This window comes from Zonotrichia leucophrys, chromosome 2 (genome assembly GCF_028769735.1).
Source record: "Zonotrichia leucophrys gambelii isolate GWCS_2022_RI chromosome 2, RI_Zleu_2.0, whole genome shotgun sequence".
NCBI lineage: Eukaryota > Metazoa > Chordata > Aves > Passeriformes > Passerellidae > Zonotrichia > Zonotrichia leucophrys.
Window position 1 is genome coordinate 81,508,941 of NC_088171.1, and position 20,532 is coordinate 81,529,472.

The 20,532-nt window shown below is 37.8% G+C and overlaps 2 long non-coding RNA genes across 2 annotated transcripts in view; both read left to right on the plus strand.

Annotated features, from left to right (window-relative positions):
* LOC135443221 (uncharacterized) overlaps positions 1–7,904 on the plus strand; it is a 74,970-nt gene extending 67,066 nt beyond the window's left edge. Inside the window, exons 4-5 of the long non-coding RNA XR_010438893.1 lie at positions 4,954–5,038; positions 7,276–7,904. This is a non-coding gene — a long non-coding RNA (uncharacterized LOC135443221). The remainder of the gene's footprint in view (positions 1–4,953; positions 5,039–7,275) is intronic.
* Positions 7,905–11,436: 3,532 nt separating this feature from the next.
* LOC135443222 (uncharacterized) lies at positions 11,437–12,628 on the plus strand. Its single transcript, XR_010438894.1, has 2 exons — positions 11,437–11,546; positions 11,999–12,628. It is a non-coding gene; the product is annotated as an uncharacterized LOC135443222 (long non-coding RNA).
* Positions 12,629–20,532: the final 7,904 nt, after the last annotated feature.

Consider the following 20,532-nt stretch of genomic DNA (forward strand, 5'->3'; position numbering starts at 1 on the left):
GACTTCACTGTGTGCTTCAAAAGGATGTTTCCCAGACTTCAGAGAAGTCTGTAAAACACAAGCAACAGAAGCTTCCAGGAGAACCTTTTGTGTGGCAGCAGCACCAGACTGGGACCATGACACAGAGAATTGCATCTGCCAGTGGGCTCTGACTGTGCCAGATGTTGTCTTTTGGATATTTCCTTTCTATGGTCTTCTCTCTGAGCTTGAGGTGGAGCTCATGGTGGGCCCAAGATGGAGAGAGCAATGAGGATATGGTAGACTTCCTTTGTAGATACTGAAAATACTTCTAACAACCATTCCTGGTTGTGCAGTTCAGAATGTAGTTTTGCAGCAGGTTCTGTTGCGCTGAAAAGAGAAGAGCTTCTCTTTCCTGTTAGTTGTGCTTGATAGGGAGAAAGTTGCTTTTGTCTTGGGAATGGTTAGCATCTACCTTAAGCATCTAAGCCTCAAACCAATTTCTTCTTCCATCCCTGCTGACTTGGAGCTTTTTTTGTCTGTTTGAAGATGATGGAGTTACCTTCATCTTGAGTGTTTTCTTTTATTATTGTTTCTTTCTATTTCTGACATAGCCCCTTCTCAGGATGTGTCTTGGAGCTTCATCTATGGCAAAGAACTTGGGCTCTTATGGCATCTGACTCTTTCCAGCTGATAGATTGACAAGTGGTCTTTTTCTGTCTTGAATTCACCTGGGTTCTAGTTCCTGCAATTCAAATTCTCTACTGAGAACTTCTTAGTGTCTACCACTGCTTTAGTCTCTTGACTCTTTGTGGTTTTGTTAACCATAAGGAAAACAAACAAACAAACAATGAAAATCATCCAAACCTGTAGGCTTGAATCCCATCCTTGTATTTCAAGGATTAATCTTCAAAGTCTTAGAAGCTTTGGTTTTTCCAGAACCATGGAAACACTTGGAAGATTTTATTGATTTGAGTCAAAGATACAAATTTATTAATAATAACATATTTATAGAAAGGTCTAACCTGAAGTTACATCTTCTGTCTGATGAAGAAATGCAACAGAAGTAGAAGCACTGTGGTCATATGGTAGAATGCCTAGTCTTGTCTTCTCACTGCAATTTGTCTGCTGATCTGAATGCTAAGCAACCAGCTAAGTGGTGTCAATCACAATGCTGCCATCCTGCAATAAGACAAAATGAATTTCTTCCATTTGCTCTGTTGTGTGCCGCATGGTTGGCATCAGGTTTTTTCCTTCCTTTTGACGTCATTTTCTGGCTTTCTGTGATGTTACAAAAGGCAAATTTGCATAGCTAGTGAACAAAAACATTTGTGCTCCACATAATTAGCCAGAAAATTACTTTTGTACTTATTCTAGAACGTCTTGCACAGAAAACAGGGCATTGTTGGAATTATCTATGAGTGAGTAATAGCTGGGACATATGTTTACATTGACTGTTTCTCTCAGCCCTGCTTTCTGTTGTACTTCAGGTAGTAACATGACTCCTGCTGCTATTCTGTTCTGCTAGTTCCACAATTCGCATAGTGTTAAGTCTTGGAATGATTGCACTTTTAGTGACTTCTAGCTAAGAATAAATATTGCTGTGCCTTTTGCATACAAATTGTAAATGACAGGATTCTATTCTTATTTTGAGTTTTTATGTGGAATTACCATATGAGAATAGTAACACAATTTCTCTTATTTAGCCATTATTTTTTAAAATTATATATAAATATTAAAGGATTGTTTTCCTCATAGTAATAAACTTTAAAAAAGATGACAGTAATTGTATTGATCTAATAATTTAACAAATAGCTTCAGTATGATTGTTGACATTTTCTTTCTCCGTGTTATGCAAATCAAGGATATTAGTACCCCTGATTTTGGTGACTGTGAGTTTCTTACTAATTAGGGTGTGGGGATTTTGTGTGGTAAAAGCCTGTACTTATTCACTGATTGAATGCATTGTAACATCTTTTGTTGGTAGCTCTTTTGCACTTAATTTCTTTTGTTTTCTTTGTAACACTAGTGGGTCACAGGTATTTTCTATGGAAGTCATGTAATTTTATGTTGTGGTTTCTCACATTTTCCTGCAGATTTATGTCTGTATCCCATATCTTCATAAAAATCAAGCATTTATGGCTTGAGATTGACTTTTACCTGGACTGCCATAAGATATAAAAAATCATGTCATAAGCAATCACTGATGAGTATAAAACTGTTGACACTGACATGGAGTTTAATTTAGAAGTATTCATAAGTCTCAGTTTCCACAGATGCAGTTTTGTGGGCAAAATGATTTCAGCTGGGATTTTGTGTAATGATGTACTGTGAGTACAAGACTCCTCATTTAGACATCCTGTGTGGATAGGCATATTATGAAGTTAAATATTTGTGTTACTATTGAATGTGCCTCCACATAATTGCAGGTACCTGTAACATATGGGTGCAAAATAAAGGCAAAGCTTAAAAAAAATCTGCTTCTCTTATCTCATAAAAAAGCTGGATACCAATGTACTCTCTTTTTTTCTACTACTTCTCCTTTTTTTCCAAAGTACATTCCTTGCAAATGAATTTAAATTCTAAGAATCACTTCTCACCACATGAAGATCTAGGCTAATGCCTCAGCAAAATGGATATAGATTTTTTTTCCTGTAATAGTAATAACATTTGTAAAGATGAAATTGTCAGGATAGCTATTAATACCCCAAATTAAGCCTTACTCATAATCTTCAACATGCTGAAGATTGTTCTTGAACATCCTTTGGGAAATGCATACAAAATATTTTGCATTGTTTATGTCTGCTGAGTTTTCTGCACACTTCTTGTTCTCCATCCTATTAAGTGGTTTTATGGCAGTTGGAAATTTTTATAGCCCTGTGGAAAAAAAAATGGTATGCGTATCTTAAGCTATGCAATAACATCCCTTATTTGGGGTTTATTCACATGTGTTAATTAAAAAGGTTTTAATTCAGTCTATTTGGGAGCTGCTGGAAAGGAGAAGTGGCAGCAATTTGCAAGTTGAATGTTGGAAAAAGAGAAATGGATGTACTGGGTATATGAGTAGATTCATTTGGGATAGGAAAACCTGAGTTTTGTTTATTTTCCCAGCCAGAGTACAGGTTTAAAGAATAGCAAACTGAAGTCATTTGTGAGCATAATCAACAGCACTCATTACTGGCTGCTAAATAATCTGAATTTTAACTGATGAAGGCATATGTGTACAGAGGTTTAGATGTCAGCAAAGCTCACCAATAAAGAAGGATCTATCTAAAATATTTTCAGCATCTACTATTGTTCACTGAGGCACCTCTGCATATCTGGGTTGAAAATTCCTGTGGAAATTTTTCCCATCAGCTGCCTTCCCCTTGACACAAACAATTAAGCAGCTTTAATTTTCAATAGATGTTGTCATCTCTCTGTGTCTCACTCTCTTATGAATTAGAGATGGTCTGGATGGTCCTGATAACACAAGATATAGTTTAAATCTTTACTTGAAGTTCAAGTCAAATGTTAATTGGTGCTTGAATACTTTGGATTTAGTTATTTGGTCTGCCATATCTCTTTCAAAACAGACGCTGCACTAAGCAATGCTGTTCTTTTATGCAGTTTAACTGGGCACATGATAGACTTGAATTTTTAAAGTAAAACTTTTCTTTGATAAAATTCTGTCTCACTACCTAAGTCTAAATTTTATACACTTCTGAAAAAGCATGAAAACCAGGCAAAAGTTAACGAGTTTGTGTTTTCTTTAATGTAGTATGGAAGAATAAATGTATAGTGCTTTAAACGGAACAATGTAAATATAATACAATTCAAATTGTGTTAGTATTCAACACTAGTTTTTATTTTCAGTACTGAATATCCTGAGTTCTAGAAATGTGTGTGTGTGCATTTAGTGGCTTGCCTATGCAGGATAACTTGCAGAACTAGGTCTTTAAACATTTCAAGGATCTCAAGATATGAGTCAGATAAAATTGTGCGTTTCCAGACAGTGTTAATGAAAATGTTAAATAATTCACACAAATCATTGCATAGAAAATACTTAGAATAGGTTTTGTAAAATTTATTTTCAGTTTTGTAATATACCCACTGCCATTTTTTGAAAATTGTAATTTAAAATGCATAATTCAGTGATGCTTATAGGAGTTATTACCCTGAATTAATACTTCAACATTTTAGAATGTTCGGTATAAAAATTTAATGTCTTTGTTTTTATTAAAGTGGTTTCAGAAAAAAACCCCATAATTTCCTTCTATTTGAGAGATCTTTATGCCTACTATTCTTAAAGAAATACATTAGTATGAAAAAATGAGTCATGTTTAAGCCATGGTCTGGCAATGCCCTACTAACCTGACAAGTATCACCAGTTCAAAAAGTCTTTGCACTTTCATGACAGGGTGTATTGTATGGGTCTGCTCTGGTGGGGATTACTACCAAAGTGCACTGCATTTATTGCTGCCAATGTAATTTCTACTTGGCACCTCTTGGAGCTTAACTCTCATTTGCCCTAATGAGAGGGTGTGTAAGGAGTCATTCTACTGGCAGTGGTTTGAAAATATCTTCAGTTTAATTGCCAAAATGCTCTTAAGCTGGTTTGTGTCCACAGAGTAAGAGGTAAAATCAGCACAACTCTTAGTTGTGAACAAAGATTCAGGTATAAGTATGTGGAGAAATTGAACCAGCTCCTCCTGGTTATATTTAAAACGCTGACAATCCCTGTGCGGGGTGTTAATTAGTTTTGAATGTCTTATTTTAGATTCCAGTGAACTAAAGATTTAGAAATAGAATTGAAATCTATTCAGAATACAAATAAACCTAATTAAAAAAAAAGGCAAATTAAGTAAAGCACCAAAGACCAGCCACTTCCTGGGTTGTATCAGCATGAATACATCCAGCAGTTCCAGGGAAATGATCTTTTACCTCTGTGACACTTGTGAAGCCATATCTGGAGTATGGTATCAATTTCTGACACCATTGTTTTCCCAACATAAGGTATTGACATATGAAAATGAGTCCACTGAAAGGCCATCAAGATTGCCAAGGAAGCGGAGCACATGAAATATGAGGAGATGACTAGGTAAGAGAAAGTTTGAGAGAGATCTTCCTGATCCTTCAGCTGACTAAGCTTGGAAAATATAGAGAAGATGGGGCCACAGTCCTCTTAGTGGTGTGCACTAGGAGATTGATATGCAAAGGACAAAAGCTGACAAATGGGAAACTATTATCAGATATTTTTTTACTATATTATCAGAAAGAGTTTTTTTAGTTCATGGTTTTTATAGTTTTTTATAGTTTTTTCTAATGAGTGTTATTATACACAGGAACAAGTTGCCTGGAAGACTCTAGAATCTCCACTGTTTTCAGAGCTTGATGGGTCACAGCCCTGAGCAACCTTATCTAATGAGACCTGTTTTGAGCAAGTGTTTGGACTAGATAACTCAAGCCTATGTATTCTGTTTTCTGTGAGAACATGCTACTTTGGAAACTGAATGAGCATCTGTGCTGTGCTCTGCTTTGGCTTCACAGAATGATCTTAAAACCATTGTGATTTTATGTGTAGTTGGGATCTTCACTAACTCTTTTTTTCCCCCCCAGTTTGTCAAGTCAAAAGATAATAAGAATGTACATGTAGGTTATGGAGCAAGAATGGGAAGTTGGATGGCTTTCTGTGCACATTACACTCTGACAGTGCTGTTCATTCAGTGTCTGTGATTGCATGAATTTCCCAAACTGACCAAAGCAAGCAGGGACGTGGGCAGTGGGAAAGTAATTCAGGAAAAAAAAGTGGATTATGAAACTTCCAAACTTTATTAGCATAGCATGTATGATTCTTATGAAAAGCTGAATAGGTCCTGAAGACAAAGGGTGAATTGCAGGCATGAGAACTTCTCTTATGTATGACCCAAACAATGTTGTATCAATGTCAAAAATATTTGGTCTCCTTGCAGATGGAGTCCGACTGGAAGAATTGTAAGCAGTAAGAACAGGGGCATCAATTTAGGCAGCCAGCTGTCCGGTTTATCTCGGCTGTTTGAGGGGCCTGGAAAGGCCCGGGGTGGCCTTGGGGCAGCCCACGTATCGAAGGACGAGAAGAGGCTTCAGTTCTTCTTTCGGTTTTTATGTTTATTAATTGTTTATCTAAAAGATGTTCTTTCAGCCGAACAGAGATCTGCTCAGCAGTCAGCCATGAGCACACTCTGCCGTCCTCCGGACCGCCACGTATTTTTATACCCATTGTTACGTGTACAATATTTATCATTTTTCCCCAATACCATCTATTCTTATAACTCGGTGCACTCTCAGTAATAACCAATCCAAAGGTGCCACCGTGGCCAAAGAAGATGGAGGAGAAGAGGAAGAAGAAGGAGGACAGGACACACCCCAATTCCTCCATCTTACTCCTCCAAACCCCCTGTACATAAATCCTAAACCCTGTGTCTCACCCTCTAATTAGCTAATCACTTCACCATTCACCCTGTGAAGCCCTCATCCTTGTCGTCTCCTGTGTAGGACCAAAGTCCAGCCACCAGGCACTTCTGGCAACATTCCAGGATTCCCGAGCCCCCCAAGGTGGTCTTGGTGGCTCAGCATCTCAGGACTGAGATCTTGAGATCCGACAGCCAGCAAAGGGTACTGTCCTAATTGCTGCATCTGCATTTCATATCTAGAATCCCAGTTCTAGGATTAAGGTGATTAAAGCATACTTAGTAAGTAGTTTTGTGTCATTAAAGATAGATTTCTAAAACTGTACAGTGACCCAGGGACCTTTCAGCCTCTCTGGGACCGTAATTACAGGAAATCATACGATTCAGACTCTGACTTTGTGCTGCCCTATCTTCTATGGCTTCAGGCTGCCAGGCTGAGGCAAAGATTACCATACCTGGGGAACATCCCATTCCTCTCTGTGTTTCTGGTGCTGCCAGGAGCCACTCTGACCAAAGCTGTTCCACAAACAGCGGCTGAACCCGCTCCTAGTCTGTCTTTTACTGGTCCTTGCTGAGGTGACATTGTCCCCCTGTTCCGCAGTATGGGATCTCAGACCATCAGGGAAGGTACCACCTCTGCTCCAGCCTGGCATCTGAGTAGCTGGTTCTCCTGTTCTATTTCACACTTTGCCCCCGGTCATTTGATATAGATTCTCCTTGGCAATATTTACATCATCTCCTGTGACTGGTGTGATGCTGTTTACTGAAATGTATTTTCAGCCTTCACCCAGCTCTAGACCATCCTGGAGTTTCACTATCTCAATGAATTATTCTTCCTTTATCTCTCACTCTTTTGCTCTCTCCTTTTTTTTTTTTTTTCCCTTTTTAGTTTTGACCATGTTTGAATGTTTGAAGGAGAAATTCTCCACTGAAAACAGGAACTTCTCACATCCTACATGGTGCAAGTCAGTTACAGTACTGCTGTCATCTTTATGCAGACATTATCCTGGTCCTGCCCTCAAGACTCTAATCAAGTTCCTTGACCTTTGGACTTCTCTCCAAGCATGCACAGAAATTTCTAGTTTAGATTATTTTGTTGAATGAGCAACACTTGTTTGAAGATTTAATTTAAGAAATTATTTTAGAAATTTTAAAAAAACACTCATTTGAAGATTTAATTTAAAAATTCCGAGAATCTTTTAGAGTACTAAAGAAGGCACCTCAGCCTCATCTGGTGGAAGCATATACTCACATAGACAGACATAGCAATTAATAGTGAGCTCAAACCCCTTGCCCATCAATAAGGAATCACTGATCATGCCCAGAGGAAGTTCCTTCATTCAGTTTTCTGAGGTAGACATGAATAAGCATTTTCTCATTTAAGCTGTTAACTGTACACAGATGTACATTTAAATGCCATTTCACTGCTCCTTTTGCAGAGGTGGGGTACTGACATTATTAAAAGTGATAAATATAAAATCATGAAAAAGCTTTGAAAATATTGGTGTTTCACTTAATTAATAGTTCAATATATTTGAAAATCTAGTTTTTGGACAATATTATGGCAATATTTTATGCTGGGTTTGGTCTTATTTTCCTGAGTTCAAGGGCCAACTTGTTTGAGATAAGATGACATTAAAAAATTATCTGTGAGCTTTTTCACTCTTCCAGACTTTTCTGGGAGTTGGTTTCCTGTTTGTTTTCATATCAGGACTGACGTAAGACTTTCTGTTTTAACAAGAAGGATGCTATTATAAACAAGAAAAGAAAAAGTAAATGGGTGACAATAGAATAAGTTTGAGCCTCTTTATGGCATAAGTTAAACCTTAATATTGCTGACCTTTATCTCACTGTAACAAAGGCAGAAAGCAGCAGGCACTGGATGACTCATTTCACCTCCCAGAGCTTGACTGTGTTTCTCACCATGCTGGATTTTAGAAGGGAAGAGGGAATGGGAGCACTTTGCAGCAGAAGCATTCTGCCCCTAAAGCTGAAGTGATTTTGGGGCAGGCTCTGTCTTGCAATAAATTTCACTTCACACAGGTCATGTTCATTGCATTGCTTATGTGACTAACTGCTGTAGTTTAGCAATGGCATTCCCCAGTTTTGTGCTCCCACTAAGACTCTCTAAATCACCATCACTCACTCCCTGTGGTGGGATGGAGAGGAGAACTGGAGGCACAAAAGGCAAAGATCCTGGGTTGAGATAAGAACAATTTTCTGGAAACAGCAATGAGATAAGAAAACAAACACTAATATCAAATATGAATAACAAAAGTGTACAGGAGAGAGGTGAGTGATTCACATTCAAAATGCTCAGGATTGGGTTTACCCCACTTCTCCCTCCATTACACTTACTTGACCAGAAGGAACTCCTCTTTCCCAGAGGAGACTCTTCTCCATGCCCGTGGCAATGACAGGATATAGTATAAAATAACTGAGGGTCTTGGCCATGGCCCCTCCTGCCTGCTGCAGGAATTAAACACATGTCCTGGTCAGAACCAGGACACTAATATAACAGTTAGTTTTGATAAGAGCAGGAAAAAGTGCTGCTGGCGACAATGAGCTTGAAAGATCACAGGCAATTTTTCCATGAGTTTCTTCCTGTACCCAAGACTTGAGCAGCAGAAAAGAGATGCTTAGTCATATGTCAGAGGGTGCTGTATTTTAAAATCAGTCCCTGATTGCTCCTTTCTTTTTTCTTTTTTTCTTTTTGTTGCAGAAATCCATAATAATGAAGGAAATGATAGAATTTATCTTTCTGTAATCAGCATATTTATTCATGTACTCCTGAAATAGGCTTTAAGTTTTCTTCAAGCTTAGGTTTGAATTATTTCACCAGCAGTGCATCAAAGCACCACCAGTAAGAGATGTGAAGCTAAAAACCCAAGACAGGGAAAGCTTGAAGGAAGGAAAGGGAATGTCAGTAATTTTGTTGGTGATGTCTGGAAATTTCTTCTTTCCCTTTCCTCTGCAAAAATATTCAGAAAAATGACAGGGTTTATTGTATGGGTCTGCTGTGGTGGGGAAAGCAGCACATTGCCTCACACAATGTGTCCTACTGCTGTTGGAAGAGATTTGCATTTTTTAACTGACAATAACAACAGCAGTCTGTTGTTATATGCATTTATTAGCAATTCTTCAACTTTAATAATAAAAGATTCAAACTTCACGTTACCAGTTTTATCCTAATAATGGTTTTTTTCCTTGTTCCTTACAGATTTTTTTCCCCTAAAGAATATAATGGGACTTTGTCTATTTGATTGCTTTTTTTAAATTTATTTTTCTCTGGAAAATGAAGATGACCAGTGAGTTAGGAATACACATTGTACTTAATTTTAACTACTGAGTCAAAGGCTCCTTCTTGCAGGCTTTAGACTAAAGCCCAACCATAATCTAATCACAGCCCAGTTCTTGAATCAGGTTATTGAACCTGACTCTGACATTGTCATATTTAAGCTGATATATCCAGACCTGTGGATGCATCCAGATCTGAATTCCTGCAATATTTCTAGGCAAAGTTTATTATTTCAGTACCTAATATAAAAAGTGCTTGAGGCTTAAATAAACTAATGAGCTACCCTAATTTTGATTTTTTTTTTTTAGGATGAAATACTTTCTTAAAAGTTTTCAAGCATTTAAGATTTAAACAAATTTGATGTTGGGTATCTGTCAGAGATACTGAAGCTGTGATTGCACTTAAGTTGTAGCATCTTGTTATTGTTGAAGTTGTTGTTTTCCTTTCTTAAAAATTGCCCTCAGGCATTTTTACCAAAAGACTGACTTAATTTATACTTACTTTGTATTTTACCAGTTCACTAAGCAAGAAGTAGAAAATATTTGCCAGTTTAGGAATTCCATGAAGTAATACAGCTTTCAGGGGTTCAAAGTTTTAAAGTTATGGAAGAATGCTTCTCTCCCCTTCCCACCATGAATTTACTTTACTGCGGAGTTACAAATGTCTGTATTACAAAGGGAAATAGGAACCATATCAGAGATGGAATCTCTGTGTGAAAATATCTTTGATTTTCTCTCTTCTGGTATTCTAAAAACTCTTCATTTCATGATGAAGGAAATTACTGAATATGAAAACTGGAAGGGTTGCTGTAAGGGATCTCAGCTACAGAGGCAAATAATGTTATTTTATCCTAGTTCTTAATCACTAATGGTTTATTACTATTGTGGGTAACTTTATGGATAAGTTTAGTTACTTCAATTGAATTCTGCTAACACTATGAGGTGTACTGAAAAGAGAAAAAATATTTATGGCTAGATATGTGTAAAAGTGGATTCAAATTAATGCCATATAATTATAATTCAAAGTGTATATGTTGATTAAATTAATGCTACATAATTATAATTGAAAGTGTATATGTTGATTAGGTGGTACTGGTATGGTATAATCCTTCCAATATTTATCCACATTTACTTTCTTCTACTCTTGTTTTCCCTACTCATTCTTAAAGCAGAGCACCTTTAGGAAAACAACCTCCATGGCAGATATCAAAAGGTCTGGTTACTTCAGGTGGCTATTTTTTATTACAGCAGGTATGAAATTCTAAATGAAAAAGAACTGGGCAAGTAAAGAATAACATATTCTTGTAGATATTGGTCATTAGGTACAGAAACCTATTTTTCAATTTCCATTTTGTGTTTTGAAAGAGGGGACAGTTGATGGTAAGCAGTTTTTGACTGCATACCTAGCAAAATTATTATTGTCTCTTCTGTCTGACTAGTATCTGGAGAACTGTTATGTGACCTCCATTTTCCTGGGACTCTTGGAATCTTTCTTAGGCACTCTTTGAGAAGACTGAATTTTGTGTGTTGAGCAATTTCAGAATTACTTCAAGTTCCTCTAGTGCATTCTTTGCAAGCTAGGTGTGATAATTCCTCCAAAGCAAGAAAGTGTAGGGGGATTGAATATAAGAAAATAAAGTTAGTGTAGAAAGTAATCTTACCCCTAAGGAGTTGCAGCTGGGCCGATTATCAAAGATTAGGAACAGGCCTGACTTTAACAGGCCACAGCTGTAACCAGTGAGAAAAAGAGTGCTATAAAAGAGTGGGGTGGCTGGGTGAGAAAGGAACTGGAGTCAGTTGGCTTCTTTGTGAAGAAGAAAGAGGTAGTGCTCTGAGGAGCTGCCCACGAGAAACATCAAGAAGGTATGAAACTTTTGTGGTAGGAGACAGCAGCATGGAACTCCTGCAATAAGATGATAACAAGAAAGTAAGACCATATTGGTGAGAATTGAAAAATAAACCAATTCTTCATGTGAGTATATGTTGTGCTTCAGGGTTTTTTTGGGATGCTATTAAGAGCATGACACTAAACCCCAAATATTTAACCCAAGGGAGAGCTCTTTATTTCTGCCAATGTGCCAAGAACATGAATGATGATGCCTTGGGAAATTATCAGCCCAGTACCTATGCTTTCCAGGGATCATAAGTTCTAATCATGTGTCTCTATTTATCTTCAGAAAAGAGAGGAAGAAACCATTTATTTGTCCTTTGGGACCATTTTCTTCAGGCACTCAAAATCATGCCTTTTTCATGTATTCTGCTGACATAGCACATTAGCAGTATCTGGTGACATGACTAGATTTTTCTTTTCCTAGGTGCAGAAAGTGTTGATTTTGGGGGTTTACCTGATCTTCAGAAATTCATGCCTCTGAGAAGAATGGGCTGCTGTGAGGAAAAAAAGAAATCTAAAGTTGAAATGTTCATAAGTAGTATATATAGTTAGAAAAATGCATGAAAAAATTAAATCAAAGAGATGTCATCTAAAAGTAATGTCTACCATGAAAATCAAAACCTCTGCTGCCAAAGAAGATATATACAATAGCCAGAGCTGGAGCTATGGCCCCAGTATTGCACAGCCCCATCTTCTCATTCTCAGAAACCATTCCTGGATATTTCAAGGGCTGCTGTTCTGTACCCTACTTGCTGTCCTATAACTTACTATGCTGCTGTTTGTATGGTCTGCAAGGTTAAGTTCATAATCCTTTACAAAGTCACTCAGTTTGCCTTTACAATCAGGAAAAAATGGTGAAGCTTCACCTGTATTTCACAAAGGTTTCCAGCCACAGTTGTCCTCAGTTCTTTAGCCCATAAATGAAATAGGAGAAAAGATGATGTGGTATGTTTTATTTTGTCTCTAAAGTTACTGTTGTGGATTTTTGAGGTCTTGAAGTCAATGAGAATTGGAATAGCCATTGTATGGAATTAAAGGGATTTGTATAAAACTACCTCTGAAATACAGAGTGTTGTCTTGTCTCACCTACAAATTGATGAAAAGCAACCACTGATATTCCCCAAACCTCCTACTTGGAAGAACTAGCTCAGTTTACCTCTGGGTACACAGTGTTGAGCTGTATTTGATAGCTGTGCTCAAAAGTGGGTATCAGTAGCAAATGGGCTTAATATGAGAAGACACCTTTCTGAAGAACAGGTGCCAGCTGGTTTATTCTGATCCACCCTAAGGTGCTGTTGAATGATTTAATTACCCAGTTTAATAATTAAATATATTTTTTTTTAATTTGGCGACAATACTCACCCAACAGTTTGTCTCTACTGAAAATGTATGTTAGAGAGGAACTTGGGAAGAAGACTCCTTTTTTAGTGTTCTCTCTCTCTGTACAATGCTGAACATCACACCTGATGTTCATCCATGCCCAAAACCTGTGTGAGGGAAATTTCAGTGCTACTGAAATCAAAGGCAAGACTAATCTTGGTGGGAGAGTTTGAGCCATGAGAATGTTGCCCTCTCCCAAACCATCTGATAGACAAGTGAGCTGTGGCAGAAGGGGATCAAAGAGGGAATTTCATCCAAAAGCAGCACAGAAATCAGTGTCTGTAATTGCAGAAACCACAGAAAGCTCAGAGGGCCACGATGTAAATTGTGCACTTTGGAAAAAAATGAGCTTGGAGTTATTAAGGCACAATTATGACTCCTCATGACCTGCATCCACCTAACTGACAACAGAAATCTAGGCTGAAATCAGCAGCCTGAGCTCTTAATTTGTTTTGCAGTAACCTGGATTAAAAAAAAAAAAAAACAACCAGAACTGTGTCACCACTCTGATGCTCTTCTGACAATACGGATGACTTGGAGCTTCTGCCTAAATACTGAGGACAAGACAGTTCTTCTTTAACTTCAGGCGTCTAGTTGTGCAGTCTCCCTTATGATTCATGGAGAGAAGAGTCCAGTGCTAGGGTATGACTCATGGTCAGGTGTGTATCCTGGGATGAGATAAACTCTACTTTGACGTGCCTGTGTCTGCTTATTGGCTATAAAGGTGCCCTAGGCAGCTGTCTCAGATGTAATTTTGTGTTCAGTAGACTTCTAAAGGTGAACGACAATGAGTTGTATCCTTAAACCTGACTTAAATCCATTTCTAAGTGCTTGCTGTGACCTTGTATTTCTGTTTTATCCTTATTTTTGTTGATTAGACCAGTATATTACATCAGAGCATGACAGCTTTACCCAGTAACTTTGGAAACAGCCTGAAATGCAACATGAATCTTGTGTGTTTTTGTATTGTTGTACTTTCCTCCTGCCAGTGTAGTTTGTAGGAAACAGAAACAAACATGACTTTAAATATTTCAGTTTCCACTTAGCACTCTCATAACACACTAAATACTTCTAAGATTAGCATAATAAGATGCTTATACTGAGGTTTGCCATCCCAGGATTTGCACTGTACCACTGGGTATTAATCACTACTGGACAGACATATCTTAAGATCCTTCTGAATTCATTCATTCCTACAACCCAGCTTGCTGACATCTTTGAATTTAGTAACAATAGACTTTCTCTTGCATTATTTAGATGATTAATGAAAATCTCCAACAATACTGAGCAGACAAATGTGGAGTCTTGCTAACAAGACTAGATGTAGCAGCACTGTGACTATTGCTTTCACACCCTTTGCAGATTTTTGGTCTTTGTTGCTTCATATCCTTGTGAAAATTCCACATGAGATCCTGCCAATATGCTTATAATTTATAAATTCCATTGCCTTTCCACTATTCACAGGGCATAACATTCTGCTAAAGATGCACATTACCTTGATTTCATTTGACTTACTCATAGAAGAAACCTGTCCTAGCAATGATTTCTTTTTTGTGCTATCTTTGCACTTACATTTTTTATTCTAACATTTCTCTAGGACTTTATCTTAATCAAAAGTTCCCCAAATCTTTCCTTACACTCTTTGTAAAGATATGTGCTATGGGGTTTTTTTCCTAGATACTTTGGTTTTCCACGAGCTCTTAGAGATAGTAATTTAATTGTTGTACTTCAGCCAGGTTTTTAAGTATTTTTACATTAAATTTATCCAAACTGAACAGCTGGAGAATATTTAATTTAGCTGGGCTATTTCATCTCTCTTTAATGCTGAATTTCTATGCTACTAATATAGCCTCTTCTAAAGCTGAGCGGTTAACATGGATAATATCTTTTTTTCTTTATGTTTTATTAAAAATTTCTCCTTTCTGGTGCCATATGTCAGTTATTTCCTATCTTGAATAATGAACTCATGATATAACTCTTTTTTTTGGTTATTAATAATAAAGAAGAGAATAAACTGTTTACTGTGTTTGGAAAAGGTACAAATGGGCCTAAATTTCAATAAGGAAAATTCAGATTAAATGTTAGTAATTTTTTTTTAATGATAAGGGCGCTGAAGACATGGAAAAGATTATCTAGTGGGGCTCTGGAGCTACCTCTCACTGTGTATCTTTGGAAACAGACTGGTCAGGTTCTCTTCTGTTTTTTTCTTGTTGGTTGGTTTGGGGGCTTTTTGTTCTTTTGGGATTTTTGTTTTGGTTTGTTTTTGTAATGGCAGAGTAACGGACTATTTGCTGAAGTTCTTTTTCTGGGTCTCTATGAAAGCTAATCTAATTTTTCTGGTGAAAAATCAGACTGCAGATATTGTGAATACAAACGGGGGGCTGTAGGTTTTGTTTGCTGCTTTGTATTCTTCAGGCAACACTGCAAAAATGAGCCAGTTTGTCCATCTGCCTCTTGTGTGACACTCTGGCTGCTGAAGGCAATGTCAGGTTATGTAACAGATAGACTTCTGCTGGGGTGACCCATATATCCTGGAACAGATAGCCTGGACCTCCAGAGGAGTTGAGATCTGAGAAAGGACAGGAGAGTGAAGCTCACAAGAAAAGTGCAGACACTTGTAAAATGTTTATATCTGTGACCATGGTAGATTTGCTTTGGTTTCCACAAACCTCTTACATGAGACCTTCTTTTCAGATCTCTTGAGTAGGAGGCAGTGAAAAGGTCACATTAGCCCCCTTTCAACCTTCCTTGTACTATGAGCTAATAGGGAAATTATATTTTTCAGGCATTTTAATGTAAATCTGCATGTTATATGCAACACTTTTAATCTTGGAAAAGACTTCTGCAGTTATTGCTGCATGAAGTATTTGATTTTGGTAACACCTTCATTCTACAGCTTGATTATGTATGGAGATACAAACTAAAACTCCCTAGTTCTGCCATGTTTGAGTTGACTTGGCTGTAGAGAACAGCTTTTTATTTTTAAAAACCCATATTTTTGGTCATGGTATGTGAGACTGAAACAGAGCTCTTCCTTATGGACACACACAGGGAAAGGAGGATGGAGGGGACTTCATTTCACTCTCTCAGAGGTTAGGCTTAATTACAGCCTTTCCAATAGTTAGGACACAGAGAAAAGAGCAATCAGGGCTGTGGCTATGCTATGCTGAGCTAGCCAGCAGAGCATGCTGTTCACTTGGAAACATGGTGACAGTATTCTTCCCCTTTGCCATGGAAGTCAGTATCTCAATTTCAGGTTCAGCAGAGAACTGTGGCTCAACACCCCTCCATGAACTTTCCTAAAGTTCAGCTTATCACCTTAATCAGGTTTAATCAATCCGGAATGATTTGGGATTCATTTTGAAATATCTTCTATGATTTTAGTGACTGACATTGTTGCAGTAGGAACTAGCCCGATGCATCTTCAATTATAATTTAAAAATCTGGCATGTTTTTGTGTGTTTCAAATAGCAGAACTCCATAAGGAAAATTAAAACAAAGAAGAAAAAACTGGCATACGGGGGGCCTGTCTCTTCTGTAAAACACTGAATTGTCAGGAAAAAAAACAACCATTTTTTGTGTTATTTTGTATGACTCCTCATCATCTCTTGGAATACATTTTCCCAGACTTTAATATTTTAGAAATTCACTTGAATTTCTCTCATAATTAGCTATCAATCAATCATATAAAATATCACAAAATCTGGTTTTTATTTATTTTGAAAAAAAGTGAAAATTTGGGTGCATGAGTGCACTAGGATTTATAAGATTTAAATATTATCATAATACATATTTAAAAGATTTAAGTGACCTTTTGATGGGACACACATAAAACATTTAAGTAAAGTCTGTATTGAGTAGAAGATTGGCTAAGTAAACATGTATCAGCTTAAAACCTGTTCTTACAGTACAAATTTCACTTAATTCAAAGGTATCCACCATTATCATAACAATAGCTCACCATTCTGTGCTCTTAAGTATGATGTGATTATTTACTGCTTGAGTATTCAGAAATAACAGAGGCTCGTTCTGCCTTTGAACAGACATGCCTATCTTTATAACTTTCTGGGTCAGAGGGAAGAAGGACAGAAGGAAGAGTGAATAGAAGTATTTATTTTATGCAAGCCATCTGTAAACTCTGCCATGTAAATAAAATCTAGGACTCTTGAATTTTTTGAATGGTTATTTATCAGTGGCTTAATGGAGGCAGTACATGCCAACCCTTTTGAAATCTTTTCAATGTGCAGAGTGGCTGTTTTGCCTAACAATGTCATTTATTTGTTTATTTTTCAGATTTTTTTGATCTATGACTGTCATTTTAACGATGCTTTGTATTTATGTTTTTATTCCTGTAAATACCCTATGCATTTTTCCATAGCAAAAACATGGTTATCAATTAAGATACTATCTTAGCCCTGTATAGTTTGTAGTCTAAACATGTCTCTGGTTCATTTTGAGAACCAACTCAGATTTGTTGATTTTCCTCAGTTCTCCAAGAGCTCAATCCAGATTGTGTATCTGCCACGTGCACTGGTGGAACAGTAGTTGTACAAGAAGATAAATAGCAGAACCTATAAATTAGAAGAGTTAAGAAGCTGAGGGGAGAGTGTCTCCAAGTATTGTGGTCACTCTCTTTCAGCCAAGCAAAAAACGATTCAGCCACAGTCCAGAAACATAATTTTTGTGTAGAATGCTGAGAGTTTCAGGTTGCATTTCTCTGCTTCCCTGTACACCTGGCATGGGCCAGGGCCCTGAGGACACTGATGGGCCTTCAAGGCCCTGACCAAGGTTGCTCTGTGCCTGAGCTGTGTTGTATGTGTCTTTGCAGAATTCTGTCTTCTGCTATTCCTGATTTGTCACTTGGAGTTCCCAGCTTGACACCAGACCTGATTTGCTGCCTTGCCCTTGTCTGGTGACTGCTGGTGAATGGTGCAGTTGTCACTCCCCTTGCTCTGCTTGCCCACTGTGGATCTGTGCCAGAGTGAGGGCAGACCCTGCCTGTGCTGTTTTCCTCCTGAATCCTGGCTGGCTGTCCCTCATGGATCAGCCTCACAGCCCTCCCACCACTCCTGTCTGACCCCCAGATCCTGCAGGGGAGTGTGGCTAGAGTACAGGGGACAGCCTGCAGCCTGTCACCCCTCTTTAGTACACTCGGCACCCAAACTAGCACCTCTGCACACCAAACTTCTTCAGCTCATTTGGGTGAGATCATGGTGATTTTTAAGTTGCCTGCAGCCAGCCTTTGCTGTCTTCCCAATGCCCAACCCAATGGATATTAGCTGCTCAGCAGAAATGACTAAACAGGCCTCGGTGACAGTCCTGGATGGGGCCACACTCTGCCATGCAGCTGCTGGGTGGCCCCATGCTTCAGGAGCCTGATGTCCTCTTCAGTGCTTCAGGGCAGCTTTCTGGGACTGTGTTCATGCAACTGTGCCTAAGGTTGCCTTCCTGGAGCTCTAGCAAGGGAGTCACTTGGCTGCTGACAGCATCCATCCATCCATCCATCCATCCATCCATCCATCCATCCATCCATCCATCCATCCATCCATCCATCCATCCATCCATCATCTCTGCTGGAAATTGTTGCTTTGCACCAAAAGCTCCTATTTTTTTTCACTTTGATGCAGGATTCCTTGCTCAGCTTGATAGTATCATTATATATATGAGGGTAATTTCTTGTTCCCCAAAAGTGGTCTGGTTTTTTTCCTCAATGGTGAGACCTTTACTTTAAAGGTTAAGCTGTGAAGCAGAAAGATAATTGTCTTTACATCTCTTCGCTCATGGTTGATTTTATTCATAAACCTTTGTGACTTCTGTTTTAAATGCGCTCATTCCTGGCATGAAATAAAACTGTTTACTTTAGAAATTGTGTACTATGGATAAAGCTGTCCAGCCATTAAGTTTGCCCAGATAAAGCTGGCTTTAAACACAGCAAACAAAGATTATCACTTGATCAGACAGGAATATCTTAATTTTTAGGATATCCATTAATTTACAGGAGCATTTGTTAAATGTCTTTCCATTCTTAAAAAAATCTTTACAGGTTCACGTCTTGACTTATTTATGGATTAATTTCAACAATGCTGTCTCTGTTTCTTTGAACTTTCTAAAAAAAGATTTGCCTAAATGAGGAAAAGTAAGTTCTTTCTAGTACCATACAGAATTTGAAAATAAGAGGTCAAACTTGAATTTACTAACTTTAGGAGCATATGGTAGTGCTTTGCAAGCTATTTCGTGTACTAGGCAGGCTTCCTTGGCATTTCCAAGAAATTAATAGCTTAAGACTAAGAAAAGATCAGCTTCTATTGTGTTGTCATGGGACATTTTTTTTCTTATTTTAGCCCAACATGAAAATATGAACATCTATTATCCAGCTGAGTCAGTGAGGGCCACTGAATGTGACATTGCATTGTTCATGAGGCTGATCAGTAATTATGGTTCACAATGAAGTGTTTCAAATTAAAAAGATACTGGTTCATCATTTTTATACTGCAGTTCTGTGTAGTGATAAAGTTTATTAATACTTGGAAAAGATAGATTTAGACTGTGATTTTATTCCTATAAAAATCAAAGTTAACAGTCCTCCACAAGTTCATTCTGCCCCGGTAAATGGGTATGTGGGAGGAATCTTCATCACATGTTTGGGCAAAACTGTGTAGTGTGACATATTCTTAGATAATAAGTGCATAAAGCAAGGGAATAACAGTACATGAAAACCTTTGTTATATTTTGTAAATATTAATATGTTTAACTTACTCTGTGATTCAGAATTGCAGTCCAGTAACTGATTTTAAAAATGTCAAGTAGTGCATTCTGTGACTAATGCTGACTGTGGGTAGGGTTGGGTTTGCTTGCTTGTTTGTATTCTGGCAGGTAACTCCTTAAATCTCCAGTTGAAGTCTTGTTTCTCTATGTTTTTCTCTCTGGGTACTGAATGAATTTGCTACGTCTAGTCCAGGACAGAGATCAAATATCTGCAATGAGGAGGAAGGAACTTTCTGTATGTACGTTAATGTTCTCTATATGGAAAGGCACAAATCACCTAAAACATCTACTAGAAAGTTACAAAAAACATTGTTTATAGTTGACAGGACTGGAATCTGATTTGTCACGCTAAACAATACACTCTTCTGTTTTGATGATGGCCCTTAATGACATCCCTTAAGTTTTGGTAGTCCCTGCCTCAAATCAGCCTTCTTTGTTGCATGGCAAATGTCATACAAATGTTGTATTCTATGTCTTTAGTATCAGGACAAAGTCCTACTTTTTTTTAAAATCTAAAATATTCTAAAAAAGTTTGGAGATATGGATCACTGCATTTCTATATCAAAGTTGGGTTGAGAATGACAAAAGAAGCCTTTTGGTTTGCTATCTGTCCTATTTTTCTCTTTCACTAGGATTTAAGGGCAATGTACGCAATTGAAAAGGTAACAATGTTGTCTGCAGCAAGGATGATGACTTTGTCCATTAATAGCAAAGGGTGGAACAGGAACTTCCCATCTGAGCTGCAAAATAGGCTGCCATTCTGTGCCAGGACGATTCTGAGTGGGCTCTCACTTTCTGTAGAATGTTGATTGT